This window comes from Colobus angolensis, unplaced genomic scaffold (genome assembly GCF_000951035.1).
Source record: "Colobus angolensis palliatus isolate OR3802 unplaced genomic scaffold, Cang.pa_1.0 Scaffold339, whole genome shotgun sequence".
Lineage (NCBI taxonomy): Eukaryota > Metazoa > Chordata > Mammalia > Primates > Cercopithecidae > Colobus > Colobus angolensis.
The window spans coordinates 2,946,298-2,964,745 of record NW_012116699.1 but is presented as its reverse complement, the minus strand read 5'-3'; positions in this window follow the sequence as shown (position 1 = coordinate 2,964,745).

Genomic DNA, 18,448 nt, shown 5'->3' with positions numbered 1-18,448 from the left:
CGCCCGGCCAGGTTGGTTCTACTCAATGATTTTGGTGGTAAAACAAAAGTTGCAATGATTAGGATTGGCTGATCCTGGAGAAATTAGGCAAGGTTCATTTCCTACATTTTCCCTCTTACGCTAGCTGGGTATTTTCCAAAATTCCGTTATTAAAATTAATTTACATTTTAAATTTTTTTCATAAACGAAATGCATACATCTCTCATAAATGAAAAACCATTATCAATCACCACAAGTAAAATATCATACAACAAACATCTTAAATACAATTGTATATATAACATATAATACAATGTGAAATACATTTTAAAATGCATACAATGAACATAAAACAAAGCGAGAAATTACTGCTTCTGAAAGACTCTGATGCTTACTCTTTTGTGACTATTGTTGTTTAGAGGGAAGTTGGAAGGTTTTAGATAGGTGTTAAAGACAAATTACCAATAAATTCATTAACTGGACTGATTACTAAAAACATCACATGTTTACATCATCTAATATTTAATGTCATGTGCTCATACTACCGGGAACACTCATCTTTAACACTGTAGGTGTTTTGTATTCCAGGCTTTGAAAAATCCTTCTTTAGTAGACAGCTGCTACTATTTATATTGAAGCCGTATCACTTGATAAGCCTGAACCTTTTAAGAGCTTAGCAGTTGTCAGCACCTAGGAGGGGGTGCAGGTTAGATTCCTTTTTTTATTTTATATACACTTACCTTTTATTTTATATTTTCTTATATATTTTTGATTATTTAAAAATATATGCACCGTTGTTATGAAAAACATTTTCTTTAAATAATTACAGTGGTAGTAAATGTTGTGTTTGGAGGTACCAAAATATCCTCTTGCATTTAAAATGTTTCATGAGCATCTCTGTCTATAAACATCTTCCTCATAGTAGAGTACTTCTTAAAGATTCAATATAGAGGGTTTTTTTTTCCCACTTACTTCCAAGGATAAGTATGAGTGATGTGGTCATTTGAAGGACAGAGGGGAGGAAGCCATAGTATATACTAAGCGCAGTGCTTCTCACATATTTACATACATAAAACAAACCTGTGTCTATTGTTAATTAAAATGTTTGTAGATTTCAATTCAGTGTATCTGGGATGGCACCTGAGAGTCTGCAGTTTCAACAAGCTCCCAAGTGATGCTAATACTAATTCTTCAGAACTATGGACCCTACTTTGGATAGCCAGGCAGTAAAGAACACGTTGCCTGGATTCAGGTGAGCTGGATTAATTGCCTGATTTATCATTTCTGTCTCTTGTGCAACTTTCAAAAATCACATGCCGTCTGGGAAACACATGTCCTATCTTGTTCTACTTTCAACCTTGGCTGTTGTGAATTAAGTCATGAATCTAGAAGTTCTCTGTATGTTTGCGTGCTCTTTGTTTTCCTCTCTCTCATTGGAAAATTTGCTGCGGTAAAGTCTCCCACGTTGCACATTTCACCTTTTGGGAAAATGTCTCAATCACAAAAATGACAACATTAGCCACTAAGACATGCAAGAAATGGCTGTAGTACCATTAAGGTTGGTACAGTCCTCGTTGCCAGGAGTCAGACCGTTTAATCCTCATTAGGACCAATATCATTAATGGAAGGAGTTAGGAGACATAAGTGGCAATAAAACCTAAGCCTTGTTTTCAAGGAAATTGACATTCTTAGCAGAGCTGCGCAGAGTACGGGTCGTTAGGAATGGTAGAATTATCATTAAGCAAGAGCAAGTCAATCACGCTGAGGATGGCAGGCAAACCTTGTGTTTTGCTAGAAACGGATGCTCTCAGTAGCATGCTCCAATCAGGAGCCCATGACAATATTCTCGCCAAAATGAACAGGCATGTTGGGGTTTGCATTTCTGTCCCTGAGATGTGATCACTGAGTTGTCAAGTAACATGAGATCTAAGAGTCGTAGATTCTACTCAGATCCAGCATAAACTCGCAATAAGAAAAACAGACTTCATTTCATTTATTTAATTGACTGGAAGTTATTCAAGTGTATTATTTTATTATAAAGATTTCTCCAGCGCTGATAAATGGATGGATGGATGTACATATGGATAGATTAATGGGTTAAAAAGTGAAATAAATTAGTGAACAAATTAAGGTGTGAATGAACAAGGATTTGATAGACCCAAGCAGTTGGGATTTTGTGAATAACGTGATTATATTTCTAACATGCCAGAATCTCCATTAAACCTAAGCTTCTAACTAGCACATGCAGAATGATAAAGCTAAAGAAAAGTAGGTAAACCAAATTTACCTACATGTGGATTTAGAAATTGGAAAAGGAGGGGGAAAATGGCAAAAGACTAGATTGAAAAATCCATAAGGGCAGAAACCAAGTCTATCTTATCTATGACTATAAATCTAGCAGGAAGTATAGTTTCAGACACACAATAGACACTTAATAAATATTGTTGAGTGAATGAATTAGCAGGTAATTATTATAATTATGTCCAGACTTCAAAGTTATACAAGAATAATTTATGAATTACATGCAGAGGCTCCATTTTCAAAAATTTTGATCCTGAAAGTTTGGGATGAGTCCAAGATATTAGTTCTTCAATAAATATCCCTGGATGACTTGGATGCAGGTGAACATCACAGAGAGAAATCTCTATCAATTCTTTCTAAGAGATTCTTTCCAGGTGGTTCCAAAGGACCAGTTTCATGACATTGTGATGCAGGCTGTTTTAAAGCTCAATATTGAAAACAGATCTTTGGCTTTTTTTTTTTTTTTTTTTTTTTTTGAGATGGAGTTTCGCTCTTGTTGCCCGGGCTGGAGTACAAGGGCACGATCTCGGCTCAGTGCAACCTCTGCTTCCCAGGTTCAAGTGATTCTCCTGCCTCAGTCTCCTGAGTATCTGGGATTACAGTCATGTGCCACCCCACTCAGCTAATTTTGTATTTTTAGTAGAGACAGTGTTTCTCCATGTTGGTCAGGCTGGTCTTGAACTCCCGACCTCAGGTGATCTGCCTGCCTTGGCCTCCCAAAGTGTTGGGATTACAGGTGTCAGCCACTGCACCTGGCCAGATCTTAGGTTTTAAGTTCAGGACTTTCCTTCTGAAATACTAAATTTTCCAGGCCATTGCTTGAGTAGATATTTTTGCAAACAAGTTCAAACTCCACTGTATGTTCAGAGGATTTTATGCCCCACCCTTTTCTATGTCTGTAAGTATGGCTGTTCTCAACTCTGGATCAATATTGATGGAGGGGTTTTAAATAGAATGATGCTCGAGGCATACTACAAGTCACCTAAATTACAAACCTAGAGATTGACTAAGGTGTTGGTTAGAACAGGTGTCCTCAATACAACCAACTCAAAGGACCTGCCTTTCCTGCACTTGCAACATTTTCAATTAATTTTCACACATCCCTTCATATCTGCTTTTCCTCCATTGGTTGTTTATTTTCTAAAACCTGCCAGATTCCAAAAAAATTGTATATCATGAATTCTAGTTAAAAACAAAGAAAAAGCCCACTATGTTAAAATGAACCGGAGCAGAAATAAACTGGGAAAGAATCCATTTTTGAAATTGTAGTTTCATACCATTTACTTTTATTTAAGAATTTAGTTTGGCAAGACTACAGCATGTTCCATTGTCATGCAGCTTGGATTTGGGAGAGGGGAAAAGTTTTGCAAATGTTTTTACGCAGAAAAGACTGCTCTCTTACTAACCTGCCTTTGAAGTGGCACCACTGCCTGTACTAGTAGTCTCAGATAGGTAAGGAGCATTCACAATGCATAATCTCCATTTGTTAATTAAAAAATGTGGGCCGGGCACTAGTGCTCATGCCTGTAATCCCAGCGCCTTGTGAGGCCAAGACGGGTGGATCACTTGAGGTCAGGAGTTCAAGACCAGCCTGGCCAACATGGCGAAAACCCATCTCTACTAAAAGTCCAAAAATTAGGCAGGCGAGGTGGCACAGGCCTGTAGTCCAAGCTACTCAGGAGGCTGAGGCAGGAGAATCACTTGAACCTGGGAGGCAGAGGTTGCCGTGAGCAGAGATGGCGCCACTGTACTTCAGCCTGGGTGGCAGAGCATCCTTCTCAAAAAAATTTTTAAAAAATTAAATAAAAAATATATGTGCTTTTTGTATCTCCTACCTGCTCCAAAACAGGTTTATCTTAAACCTGTTTTTTAATATATATATAATAAAACCTGTTGAGTTATATTAAACCTATATATCATTTAAATACACCTCAATATGTACAATATGTACATCTGTCCATACACATGTGTATATAAACGTACATTGGAAGTAGATAAAGACGACAAGTCAAAGGGAAAACAAGGACAGACACAAAATGAACCCAAACATCAGTCCACATCACTATTCACTCTCCCCTCTACACGCCTTCCTGAGGCTCCCAAGTCCTCTCCAATCTGTTGACGTCTATCAGCCTTAGTCATCGTCTCAGGAGGCGGACTGCACACCATGTTGACTCCACCCAGACACACTGGACCTGGTTCTCTGTCTAACACTCTCTGCCATGACCCTCCAACTTTGGCAGGCACCAGGATCTGTTAGAGAACTTGCTTAGATTGCTGGGACTCAGATTGCTGGGCTCCTCCAGAAGAAGATTTGATTCAGTAGGTCTGGGGTGGGGCCTCGGAAGATAGTATTTCTCCAGACTTACAAGAAAGACCATGTTGTGGCTTCCACCATCTTCTTTAGGCCCAATTAGTAGCATTTACTCTGTAGCCTCCAAGTTCTTACTGCAGTGACCTTTGCCAGTTTCCTCAATGAGCCATACTCTGTTCTGCTACAAGCCCTTTGCCAACATGCAGTTCCCTCTCACCATGAAACATATGACATACAACCCCTGCCCCACCATTTCCAATGCCCTATTTGTCCAGTTAAATCATGTGCCATTTCCACAGGGAAGCCCTTACTTTAAACCAGGACTCTTTGTTTTAACCTGGACTATATTCCTTTCCTTTACAGTGCTTATCTCAATAGGTTTTTATACATTCATGAGTGTAATATGTGGGTTAATGTGTCTCTCCTCCCCTAGACTCCAAGCACCATGAAACTAGGAGCTATATTTGTTTTTGTGCATTTATTTCCTTAAGTCCTAGAACATGACTTGGGGCAGAGGAAACCCATTTACTTTGAAAGAAATAAGGTCACATACACTTGCTAAGGCTGGATTTCACACGTAGCTGTAAGTTTCCAGCCACAATTTTAAAAGGCAGGCAGGCTAAGAAAGAAAAGAAAGGAGGAAGAAAGAGAAAGGAAAGAAAAAAGGAAGGAAGGAGAAAGTGAGAGAAAGAAAGAAGGAAAGAGAGAAAGAAAGAAAAGGAAAGAAAAGAAAGAGGAAAGAAAGGAAGAAGGAAGGAAGGAGAAAGAGAAAGAAAGAAGGAAAGAGAGAGAGAAAGAAAGAAAAGGAAAGAAAAGAAAGGAGAAAGAAAGAGAAAGGAAAGAAAGAAGGAAGGAGAGAGAGAAAGAAAGAAGGAAAGAAAGAGAGAAAGAGGGAAAGAAAGAAAGAAAGAAAAGAAAGAAAGAAAGAAAAAGAAAGAGAAAAAGAGGAGGGAGGAAGGAATGAAGGAAGAAAGGAAAGAGGAAAGGAAGGAAGGAAGGAAAGAAAGGGAGAGAGGAAGAAAGGAAGATAAAGAATCAACTATGTGATTCAGTCTTCCTATTACTCATAAATTGCAAGAAAATTAATTGTTCAGAATTGTTACAACTGTCTCTGATTTTTAAAGCGGTGAGAGTTGCATGTGATTCAAACATGCTTATCAGCCAAAAGTTACAAAACGTGCATTGATGTCATCGCAACTGAAAACCCAGTAATCAGGCTCTTGACATGGCTCCTGACCTTGTCTCAGCTCCCAGCAAAGGCCAGGAGGAGACTTCCAGAGCACAGTGTGGTGGGTATGAGTGGACAGAATGTGTTCATCTGCAGATACGGTGCTGATGGCTGATGCTCTGGCTTAATCCAGAGTTGACTTAGAGTCCTCAGAGGAATAGATGGACTCAATATACTCCAGGCCATATTCCAAGAATGTTGTCTCTCTCAGCCAAAACCTTCAAAAGATATTGGACATCCCACTGTGTGAGGATTTTACTCCCTGGCAAGTCACCGAAGGGCATTTGGGGTGGGTTCCATTAAAGAGTGAAACTGTGTGCTTTAAAAGCGAGCCTCGGTGAGATACCTGAACCTCAGACAAGCTGCCTAGGGCCTCCTGGGTTGCCCAGAGTTTCATCTACGATAATGTTAATACTCATATTCTGGCCTCTCTTATCTCCTAGCTTAAATCTTTCAGGATCCAAATTTGTTATAGAAAGCTTCAGAGGAGGCACAAAGACTAACATAGTGGGAAGAAGGTGGGCTGAGCATGGATCACAGTGACCTGGGTTCAAATCCTGCCTCTGTAGTAAATCCTTACCCTGGAGTAAATGATATAAACTGGCAAGCTATATACTCTCGAGCAAATTATGTCAACCCTTTGACCACTCATTTCCTCAACTGGAAATGTGACCTTTTCTTTAAAACTTAAGAATAAGACAACATAAGCAATGTACTCACTGTATGAAGTATAATAAATGTGATTTTTGTTGTCATTCATCACTCGAGATTTTAATCAGCTATCATTTGGAGAAAGCCAAAGCTTGCCATACTACTACAAAATGATAGAATGGGAGTTTTTATTTGTGAAACAAAGTAGACTTGAGGCCAAGCTAAGCCTGGCTACTGGCCTTTGTTCTTGTTCCCTTGTATGCCTTGGGAAAGACCCAGTGGATGCTTTTGAAAAACTAAAATAAGAAAAAAAGTGATTCCCCAGAGCCTGGAGGTTGATGGAGTCTAAAAGAACCAGGCCGCCCATTGCTCACAGTCAGGTGGCGGCAGGGCAGCCACCTGAAGCCCACTTCAGAGACTTTTGTTCACAGCTGAGTCCTGAGACTGTGGGTGCTCACCAACTCCTTGTAATTCAGGTATTAACCTGGCTTGCTAAGCTGCCAGATCCTCTCCCCAGTGGTTTCTGCAGAGTTTTAAGTTTGTCAGCTCATTTTTCACTTGCAGCATCTAACTCTGGAAATGGCAAATGGTCTTGGGCCGCCCCCAACTCTGATGAGCATTCAGAGCATTTTTTAACCGAATCTTGCATTTTTTTTTTTTTTTTTTTTTTGAGGCGGAGTCTCGCTCTGTCGCCCGGACTGGAGTGCAGTGGCCGGATCTCAGCTCACTGCAAACTCCGCCTCCTGGGTTTACGCCATTCTCCTGCCTCAGCCTCCCGAGTAGCTGGGACTACAGGCGCCCGCCACCTCGCCCGGCTAGTTTTTTTGTATTTTTAGTAGAGACGGGGTTTCACCGTGTTAGCCAGGATGGTCTGGATCTCCTGACCTCGTGATCCGCCCGTCTCGGCCTCCCAAAGTGCTGGGATTACAGGCTTGAGCCACTGCGCCCGGCCGAATCTTGCATTTTTAATTTTGCTTGGAGCACCATAGTCCAACAGCAGTCACTGGGCATTGGGAGACATAGTTTCAACCTGATTCTGCCCCTCAAAGGGCATTTATTCAAGAGAGGGAATGGCATGTGCAAAGTGAAAGAGGCAACTACAGGGTCTGAGCTGTGTAGAAAGCATTAGGAAATTCAGCATAGCTGGAGTCTTTGGAGTATAAGGGGTGGTGATGGGGAATAAGGTCAGGTGAGGATGTTGAGAATGACATTAAAAGGCTCTTGTTGCTCCAGAGTTTTTCTTACTCTCCTAAGAGATAAGAAATCAGCATGTGTGAAATGGACATGGAGGTGCTGGAACAATCAGATGATATTTAAGAAATCATTCTCACTCCAGAAGCCTTTGTGAAGGATGAACAGAAATTATTATAGACAGGAGTAAACAAAACACCAGTTAAGAAGTTGTTATAGTAGCCCAGAATTTTAAATTTTATATGTATATAAAATTCAAGTATTAACCTGGCTTGCTAAGCTGCCAGATCCTCTCCCCAGTGGTTTCTGCAGCCAGGCTTAGCTTGGCCTCAAGTCTACTTTGTTTCACAAATAAAAATTCCCATTCTACCATTTTGTAGTAGTATGGCAAGCTTTGCCTTTCTCCAAATGATAGCTGATTAAAATCTCGTGTGATGAATGACAACAAAAAGAGAACATATATATATATATAAAAGCTATATACACGAAAATAACACATATAAAATAAAAAATATATATGTGTGTGTGTGTATATATACACAATATATGTATGTATATATCTATATATATACACATACAAAAACCTATGTGTGTCTGTGTGTGTATATATATATACAAGGCACACATACGAGCTTTAAACAGAAAAATCAGAGTGAGGATAGAGAGTAATCATTAAACTGAGAATGGAATCCCACAGGAAGGCAATCCTATGGAAAAAATCAACTGATTGTGGGAAAAAATAGAAAAGCAGGTTTTAAATTTTCTGACTTATATGTCTGGGTGGGTGAATAAATGATCATGAGGGATACTTTAAACAAATGCCTTTTCCTCCAGGATCTTGGTTTTACTATTAATAAGATTAGAATATTGGAAGACAGGACTTTATAGGGATAGAGGGAGAATGTGTGACCTCTTGCAACCACAATTATCGTCGAGGTGGCCTCCTAGTCACCAAGCAGCAGCTATATTTTTAGCTGAAAGCTGGTGATTTGAATCTGCAGCATGAAGCTCTACATAGAAATATTTGAAAGCCAGCGTTAATGCTTCAGGGCATGTTGCATCTTTGAACACTATAATGGAAACGAATGCTAAATTAAATAGTTCCTAGCCTGGCTTCTCAGTGTCCTTGAGCTATTTAACAGTACTTCAGCAAACACACCCATTTCCCAAAATGGTGAGATCTCTGCATCATGGATCCATGAGCTAGTCATATGTCCTTAGGCAGTTTGCAAAAGTTATCTCAGTCTTCATTTCCTTAGCTCTAAAATGGGGTTACTAATACTGATCTATTCAGATTTTAGTGAGATCCAATGAGGGAAGATAAATAAAATGACAACTTTGGAGTTTGACACACAGAAGTATTTACTTGAAGTTATTCCTTCTATTCTTGTGAGAGGATGCAGTCTCAAGTGATGGAATAGTTGATGATTTGAAGTCAAATACTGGTGAATCTGAGTAATTCGTGTTCTAAGAAACTCAATTTTTTTCAACCATAAAATGGAGCTCGGAGTAGCTATTTTATGTGGTTGACAAAGCATCTGTCTTCATTTGCTAGTGTTCGTTGTATGGATCATGATACATTTTTGTTGCTGCTGCTGCTGTTTTTGTTGTTATTGTTTTTGCTTTGAAATGGGGTCTTGCTCTTGTCACCCAGGCTGGAGTGCAGTTACACGATCTCGGCTCACTGCAACCTCCATCTCCCAGATTCAAGCGATTCTCCTGCCTCAGCCTCCCGAGTAGCTGGGACTACAGGTTCCTGCAACCAAGCCCAGCTAATTTTTTGTATTTGTAGAGGAGACAGGTTTTTGCCATGTTGCCCAGGCTAGTCTCAAACTCCTGACCTCAAGTGATCCTCTCACCTTGGCTTCCCAAAATGCTGGGATTACAGGTGTGAGACACCACACCTGGCCGATTATGTTATACTGTATCACCTTTTATTAAATGAGCTTCAACGAAAAACAAGGCATGGTTATGAGAGGTTTGCTCAGAATACAACAACAATCCAGGGAAGGAGGAACTAGAACGGTCTCTTTTTGACTAATTAATTGGTGATGAATACGAGGGAGGAAGGGCATCCGAAACTCTGAAGAACTTGGAAAGAAGCCAAGTCTAAATATTTTCTTTTCTGAATAATTTATTGTCGAACACAATTATACCAATTAAATGAACAGCAAACAATATATTCGAAAGATCGATTGAATTCTATGTGGCAGGCACAGTACTAGGTCTTAAAAGAAATAGAAGAAGACAAGAGAAGAAAACACAATGTTTCATCTGATGGTTTCCAGCGTAAGCAACCCAAAGGGAAATAAGAGTGGGGAGTTAAATCGGTCATTCGAGTAACAGTAAACATACTGACGCCGATGCACAAGAAGCTGTTTCTCGGCTTTACTTCTTTGCACAAGAAGCTGTTTCTCGGCTTTACTTCTTTTCCTTAGGTGGCCAATACCTGCCTTTTGCAAGGAGTTAATTCTTCAGTTAGGAATGTACCCAACAATTTTTGCTGTTTGAAAAAGAACTAAATCACAGAGGTAAGAGAAGATTGTGCTTCCAAGAGAGGCTCACACAGGGACACAAAAAGACCTTGAGCATCTGTAAAACATGGGCCCCCACTGAGGAAGGCAGAATGCATTTTATATTTCTAAACAAACTTTAATATTTTTCATATGGAGTTATTTCTATACTGTCAGCAGAAAAAACAAAAAACCAACCTTTGCATGTGGTTGTGTATTTATGAGTGAGTTTTATCTCTAAACAGATTTGTAACTAAAAACAGAAATATCTTTTTATGGGAGACAGCTGGTTGAGAGATTAAAGATACACAAGGAGAGAGAGGGGCTCAAATTAACAAACATTCCTAGACGTAGAATGTCTGTGAGTATTAGGAATCTTCTAACTTGTGACCTAAAAAACAGCTAATCCCCACTAGTTTTCCAGCATAGCTTTCAGCCTACTTGGCATTTAGAAGAGAAAACAAAAACAATAGTTGGAAAGCCTAGTGCAAAGCTATAACACTTCAAAATCTCAAGGAATCATAAATAACTATAAATACTATGTGAGCAAAATATTCCTAAATATGTAGTTTCACTTGTGGGATTCAGGAAAAAAAATTAGTCAAATTAGGCCAATTCTGGGTATGCTTCCCCCCTTGTGGAGTACAATAAGATGTGTGCCTGCAATTTGGATTTGATTCCTCAGTTTCTAGCATCTGCCACATGTTTGTGCTGCGAGTGTGCTGTACTGGAATAAAACTATTCTTGGGTTTATTTTTCAAAGGACGCTAGCAAGCATGAATTTACAAAAGTTTTTATTGAGGTTGGGCGTGACCCTTTGAATCTGGTAAACCAATCCCCAAACAGGATTTGGTACACCAATAATCAAAACATCTTCAGTTATTTTCTTTCTACTCCAGGAACGGATTCTTAAACAAAAGGCCAGAGCTCAGGCTGGCTTCCTGGGCTGTGGTCACAGTCATGGGAACTTTGATGGGAGAGGGTTTCAGGGCAATCACTTTCCCGTGGTGAGCTCCATGCTCCAACTCGAGTCATAGATGCTTTAAGCTGATTTAATTTCTGGAATCACCTGAACAAGACCAAGGCCTAAGTTGGTTCTTTTTTTTTTTTTTTTTTTTTGAGACGGAGTCTCACTCTGTCGCCCTGGCTGGAGTGCAGTGGCCTGATCTCAGCTCACTGCAAGCTCCGCCTCCCGGGTTCACGCCATTCTCCTGCCTCAGCCTCCCGAGTAGCTGGGACTACAGGCGCCCACCACCTTGCCTGGCTAGTTTTTTTTGTGTGTGTATTTTTTAGTAGAGATGGGGTTTCACCGTGTTAGCCAGGATGGTCTCGATCTCCTGACCTCGTGATCCGCCCGTCTCAGCCTCCCAAAGTGCTGGGATTACAGGCTTGAGCCACCGCGCCCGGCCAGGTTGGTTCTACTCAATGATTTTGGTGGTAAAACAAAAGTTGCAATGATTAGGATTGGCTGATCCTGGAGAAATTAGGCAAGGTTCATTTCCTACATTTTCCCTCTTACGCTAGCTGGGTATTTTCCAAAATTCCGTTATTAAAATTAATTTACATTTTAAATTTTTTTCATAAACGAAATGCATACATCTCTCATAAATGAAAAACCATTATCAATCACCACAAGTAAAATATCATACAACAAACATCTTAAATACAATTGTATATATAACATATAATACAATGTGAAATACATTTTAAAATGCATACAATGAACATAAAACAAAGCGAGAAATTACTGCTTCTGAAAGACTCTGATGCTTACTCTTTTGTGACTATTGTTTAGAGGGAAGTTGGAAGGTTTTAGATAGGTGTTAAAGACAAATTACCAATAAATTCATTAACTGGACTGATTACTAAAAACATCACATGTTTACATCATCTAATATTTAATGTCATGTGCTCATACTACCGGGAACACTCATCTTTAACACTGTAGGTGTTTTGTATTCCAGGCTTTGAAAAATCCTTCTTTAGTAGACAGCTGCTACTATTTATATTGAAGCCGTATCACTTGATAAGCCTGAACCTTTTAAGAGCTTAGCAGTCGTCAGCACCTAGGAGGGGGTGCAGGTTAGATTCCTTTTTTTATTTTATTTTATTATTATTTTTTTTGAGATGGAGTTTTGCTCTTGTTGCCCTGGCTGGAGTGCAATGGTGCGAGCTCAGCTCACTGCAGCCTCTGCCTCCTGGTTTCAATCTATTCTCGTGCCTCAGCCTCCTGAGTAGCTGGGATTACAGGCGCCCACCACCATGCCTGGTTAATTTTTTGTATTTTTAGTAGATGAGGTGTTTTGCCATGTTGGCCAGGCTGGTCTTGAACTCCTGGCCTCAGGTGATCCACCTGCCTTGGCCTCCCAAAAAGCTGGGATTACAGGCATGAGCCACTGTACCCAGCCAGCTTAGATTCTATTCTGCTCCCTTTCCTGCCAATCAACCCTGCCTTGCCTCATCTTTCTCATTCTAGGACTCAAACACAGGGTGACACCTGTACTCTCTTATACCTCCACACTTTTATATACAGTGTTTCTACAGTGTATAAAATTATCCCCTCAAGAGAGTTCTTCCTTTCACAAACAGGTCTTGGTCCATCTAGACAACCCCCATTCTCCCACCAAGACTCAAAGAATATTTAGAGGATAACTTGATGATAGATATTTAATGAACTACACTTTGAAGAATTCATTAATAAAAAATATTTAGGTAAAGGTATAAAGACAATGGGTACAAGAGTGATTATTTTAGCATTGTTTGGAAGGACAAAAATGGAAGTTATGATAATATGCTTACATATGGGATTGGCTAAATAACCATGTTTCATCCATAAAATATAATATTCTAGAGTGGTTAAAAATAATGGTCTCATCTATATTCTTATGTGGGAAATAGTCATTGTGTCTATACAATTGACCGAGCTCCTCCTCTTTCTTTACTTGGATTGTTTGATCCATTTATTAAATCTTCATAAAATTGCTAAAGAGTAGCAGAGCAGTATCACCCCATATTACACTTGAGGAAATCAGGACAGAGAGTTATTTGACCAAACTCACCCTGTTAGAGCCAAGACTGAACCCTAGGAATGCTGGAGCCTTATATAGTGCTTTTAAATTTCAGACTGCATTGTAGATCGTGTGGTTTGGTTCTGTGTCCCCACCCAAATCCCACCTTGAATTGTAATAATCCCCACATGTCATGGGAGGGACCCAGTGGGAGGTGATTGACTCATGGGGGCGGGTTTTTCCTGTGCTGTTCTCGTGATAGTGAATAAGTCTCACAAGATCTGATGGTTCCCCTGCACATGCTGTCTCTTGTCTGCCACCAACTAAGATGTCCCTTTGCTCTTCATTCATCTTCCACCATGATTGTGAGGCCTCCCCAGTCGTGTGGAACTGTGAGTCCATTAAATCTCTTTCCTTCATAAATTGCCCAGTCTTGGGTATGTCTTTATTAACAGCATGCAAACAGACTAATACAGTAGGTCTTGAGGAACATACATCAAATTGTTAACTCTGTTTATCTTGGAAGGAAGTAGCAAGTGCTGTAAGGCATATTTCTATGTCCCTGTCAGGGCACATGGTGCTTGATTCCCTGATGACCTGCACTCATTACCTAATCGATTCCACTAAGCACTAATTAGGGAGTGGAGACATGCAAGGGGACATTTCTATTTATGATCTGGGTCCAATACCAGGTTGCTAGTGTTACTCTGAGAGCCCCAATGTCAGGCATAAAGACCTTTCAAAAGAACTCATCCCTGCAGGACTGCACTATTTCATAGCCCCATTCCTGCTGATCTCATTTTGGGTCACTGGCTCCCAGTCATGATTCCTCATCATTTCCTGCCTTCTTGACCTTCTCGGTTGGGCAGTTCTTGTACCGAACTCACCTCAGTTCTGTTTGATTTTTATCTCTTCTAAGATTTAGAATCTTTCCTAAGGCTTCCTGTATATCAAAGCTCAACTTACCCTCCCTTTTGTGGTATGGGGATTTTTATTTCCATGATAATGCTGAGCCTGAACAATGGTCCCCAAGTTAGGATGGGTAAGATTAAAGGTGATTTTATCCTATGGTTTTAATCTTTGAATCACACATGTCTTTTCAAGGTGAAGCACAGAAATATATTCCAAGGAGCTGTTGATGAAATCACTGAGGCAGGAGCTGGCTAATTTTTAAGTAAATTATAATAACTATTGGCAATTATTCTGATAATCTCTCTTTGAAAATAAAAGCTCTGAGCGGTATGACAAGTATCTTGGAGTACCATCCTACTGACAACAACATAATTATTATTATAGCTGTTATTATTCCACAGAAGTTTATTTGCAAACTTTAAATGGCAGGTAGTTTTAATCTGGTTTGTTGCCAGATACTGGGTGTCTCTCCCTCTGTCTTGGTTAACAATGCCTATAAACATCAGCTGGAAATAAGTCTGCCTTGCTGGGACCATTTCTGTGATACAAAGTGGTAAAAGATGATGAAACATTAGGGGATTTAACTATATCAACATGATTGGCATTGCTGCTGCTGCTATTATTACCATTAATAGAGGGTCTCATATGGGACAGACACATTAAGACAAGACTTCTTGTCTTCCCAAGGAAACAACAAGGTAAACCATTTCAGAGATTACGACGTTGAGGACCCGAGAGCTCACATGATTTGATGAAGGTCATCAGTAAATGGTGGAACCATGATGTTTGTTTGTTTGTTTGTTTGCTTTTGATACAGGGTGTTGCTCTGTCACGCAGGCTGGAGTGGAGTGGCATGATCACAGCTCACTGCAGCCTCTAACAGCTGAGCTCAAGTCAGCCCCCTCCTCAGCCTCCTGAGAAGCTAGGACTACAGGCATGCACCAGCACACTTGGCTAAGCTTTTTATTTTGTGTACAGATGAGAGTCTCAGTATGTTGCCCAGGCTGGTGGAGCCATGATTCTGATGTGCACTTTCCTGACCCAGAACCTAACACATTATCCAACTCAGGCTTCCATAGAGTGACCACAAACTTGCTCTTAGTGTCATCCCACCTTTGAAAGGAATTTAATAGAATCTGAAATGCTGACGGCATTCAGCATCTGACAAATCTGAGTGCTAAGGAAAGGTCCCTCTAATTCCTAGTTTGGAGCCACCATGAAGCTGTGAGGACCTATGAACCAGCGTCTTCTCTTCTTCTTCCTGACCACAACTATGCATTTTGGAAGCTCCAATACCTCCGCACTGTGCTGCCTCAGCACACAGCTGTGGGATGTCTTCCAGAGAAGACATTTATTTTCACTGACCCATCCTCTCCCACGTTTTACTTTTATTTTTTTTTTATGGTTCGAAGTGTGAACAATCGTCATCCACATGAAATCTTGCAGCTGCTTCTGGAGCTCTTTGGAGACCAACGTCTGAAAGCCAACTCTTTAATCATTTCTCAGAGGGAAGAGCCCTGGGGACAAGGGCAGGGCTAAGAGGGAAGAGAGAGCCAGGAAAGTCCAGGCCAAGGGTGCCTCTTGAACCTCGTGGCTGAGGGGAGCAGGCTGTTGGGATGACCAGTGGACATGGGAAGTTCTTCCAGCGCTACCCCTATGTATTTCCCAATGAATCGTCTCAGATTTTAGAACTTACCTCCTAAAATTTTCACTTGGTCTAAAGCAAAAGGCCGCAGGCTTCCTGTCAGATGCTGCAACTTTTCATCTGATGAGGAGTAATGAGATTTGCTGAATATGTTCCAGCTATGGGGTTCTGTGTTAAATACTTTTGTTTAACCTTTTCTTTTTTTGGAGACAAACTTCCCGTAACATAAAATTCACCATTTTAATCATTTTGAAGAATACGATTTGGTGGTTTCCATACCACAATGTGCAACCATCATCGCTATCCATGTTCAGAATATTTCCAGCACATCATCTCACAGACTCCCATCAACACTACTATGAGGTAAGAGTTCTTGTTTGCATTTTACAGATGAAGAGACGGTGCACCAGAGAAAAGTGGCAAAGGTTGCAAAGGTGTGCAGTGGTGCCACTGGCGTTTCCATTCCAGAGTGCATCACTTCAAAACTTACATTCCTGAGGCTGTTCGCCAAAGGCTTCTCACAGTAAGCTTTCTTGATATGTGGAGGGGCTTAGGTGCAACAAGAGGCCGTGCTTTACTTCTCAGAAGGAACACAGAAAAGCAGATGGGGGAGAAACAGTTGGTGGCTTCAAGCTTTTAAACCTACCAAGGAAACATGAGAGAGCTACCAGAAGATTGCAATCTGTAAATTAGGAAGTGTTGTTTGGGGGGGTGGGTGGTAGCAAGCGGAGGTTTATGCCTTTGATGCAAATGGAGCAGTGGGTATAAATAAAAAAACAAACAAAAAAGAGTGTGCGTTTCCACCAGAAAGCCTACATGTATGTCCATATATGGATCAGTATCTCACCAGTCCTATTTCAGGCATTTCTCTGCAGAACTCTTCAGTCATTTCTCTGATGGATGAAGGTATACTATGCTCTTAGCCAGGTATCAGCAGGTGAGCTAAGCAGCTTGTGTAACGCAGGGCCAGGATTAGTATAGGTGGGAACTGTTAGTGAGGAAGAATGGCTACAAGAGTGAGGAGAGTCATTCGGGACAGGTGATCACACGACGTTAGAGGACATGAACTCAGGTAGTAAAGGCGGGCAGCAGGTGCCTCTGGGCAAAACCCAAAGATGGAGAGTTGTGATCTCTTGCATTAGAGATGGATTCAGGCAGAATACTGGAAGAGAAGGGAGACTGGGAAGCCCCTGAGGCCACACCTACAGCTTTTATTCTTGGAGCAGCAAGCAGCAGGATTTCCTAATTCATTCTCTCCCTCTCTCTCGCTGTCTTTCTCTCTCTCTCTCTTTCTCTCAGTCTAAACTGCTGTTCATTTATTGCAGAGCCTTGTTCACATGGGTTCTCAGAGACATTTTCATTCTGTCTTCTCACCACGCTGGAGATGAGAACTAGATGTGGTTTTCTAGATAGAGTCCACATTTCCCTTTGAATCTGGAAGACTGGCTTCAAGGTCAAGTATAGCTTCTTTCTTCTCACTGTTGGTCAGTGAGTTCCCTGGGATTCTCTTCCAGTTTATGCTGGTTTGAGTGTTTGCAGTTTGCAGTTGAGCCCCTCCACCTGAGCCTTCAAGTCTCCGCTGTCGGTTTCCTCAGTGACTCACTTCAGTTGTGCATACCCCTTTGAATCCCTCACTTTCTGAAACTGCTGAAGTCTCTTCATGAAAACAAAATATTTTAAAACATTTCCTTGAAGAATCGACAGAATACAAAGTTGATTCTCCCCCAAATTAATCTATTAACAATTCCTATTAAAATCTCAGCAAGGCTTTTTGTTGACATAGACAAGCTTATTCTAAAATCCATATGGAAAGGCAAAAGACATAGAACAGGCAAACAACTGTGGGAAAAAAAAAGGATAAAGGAGTCACCCTGTCTGGTGTTAAGGCTTATTCTATGGCAGTAGTAATCAAGGCAGCGTGGTATTGGCAGAGAGAAGGGCACAGGCCAGTGGCACAGAATGGAGACCCCAGATATAAACCTGTATAAATACACCCAACTGATTTTTGACAAAAGCACAAAAGGGTAGCCTTGCCTAAAAATAGTTCAAATGGGCCAGGTGTGGTGGCTCACACCTGTAATCCCAGCACTTTGGGAGCCCGAGGCAGGCGGATCACCTGAGGTCAGGAGTTTGAGACCAGCCTGACTAACATGGTAAAACCCCAACTCTTAAAAAAAAAAAAATTAGCCAGGCATGGTGGTGAGCACCTGTAATCCCAGCAACTTGGGAGGCTGAGACAGAAGAATTGCTTGAACCTGGGAGGCAGAAGTTGCTGTGAGCTGAGATCATGCCACTGCACTCCAGCCTGGGTGAGACAGCGAGTTTCTGTCAGAAAAAAAAAAAGTCCAAATGTAGCACTTGGACATCCGCAGGCAAAACAACAACAACATCAACTAAATCTGGGCTTCAAACTCGCAACTTACACAATTATCAATTTAAAATAGATCACAAACTTAAATAAAATATGTAAACCTATCAAACTTTTGGGGAAAAAAAGGAAAAACAAGATAAAATCATTAAAATCAGAGTTAGACAAAAACGTTTTAGACTTGATACTAAAGGCAAAAGCCATAAAAGGAAAATAGGATAAATTGGACCTTGTCAAAAATTTTTAAATTTGCTCTGTGAAATACCCTATCAAGAGGATGAAAAGACAAGCTACACAATGGGAGAAAATATTGGCAAACCATGTATCTGGAAAAGGGT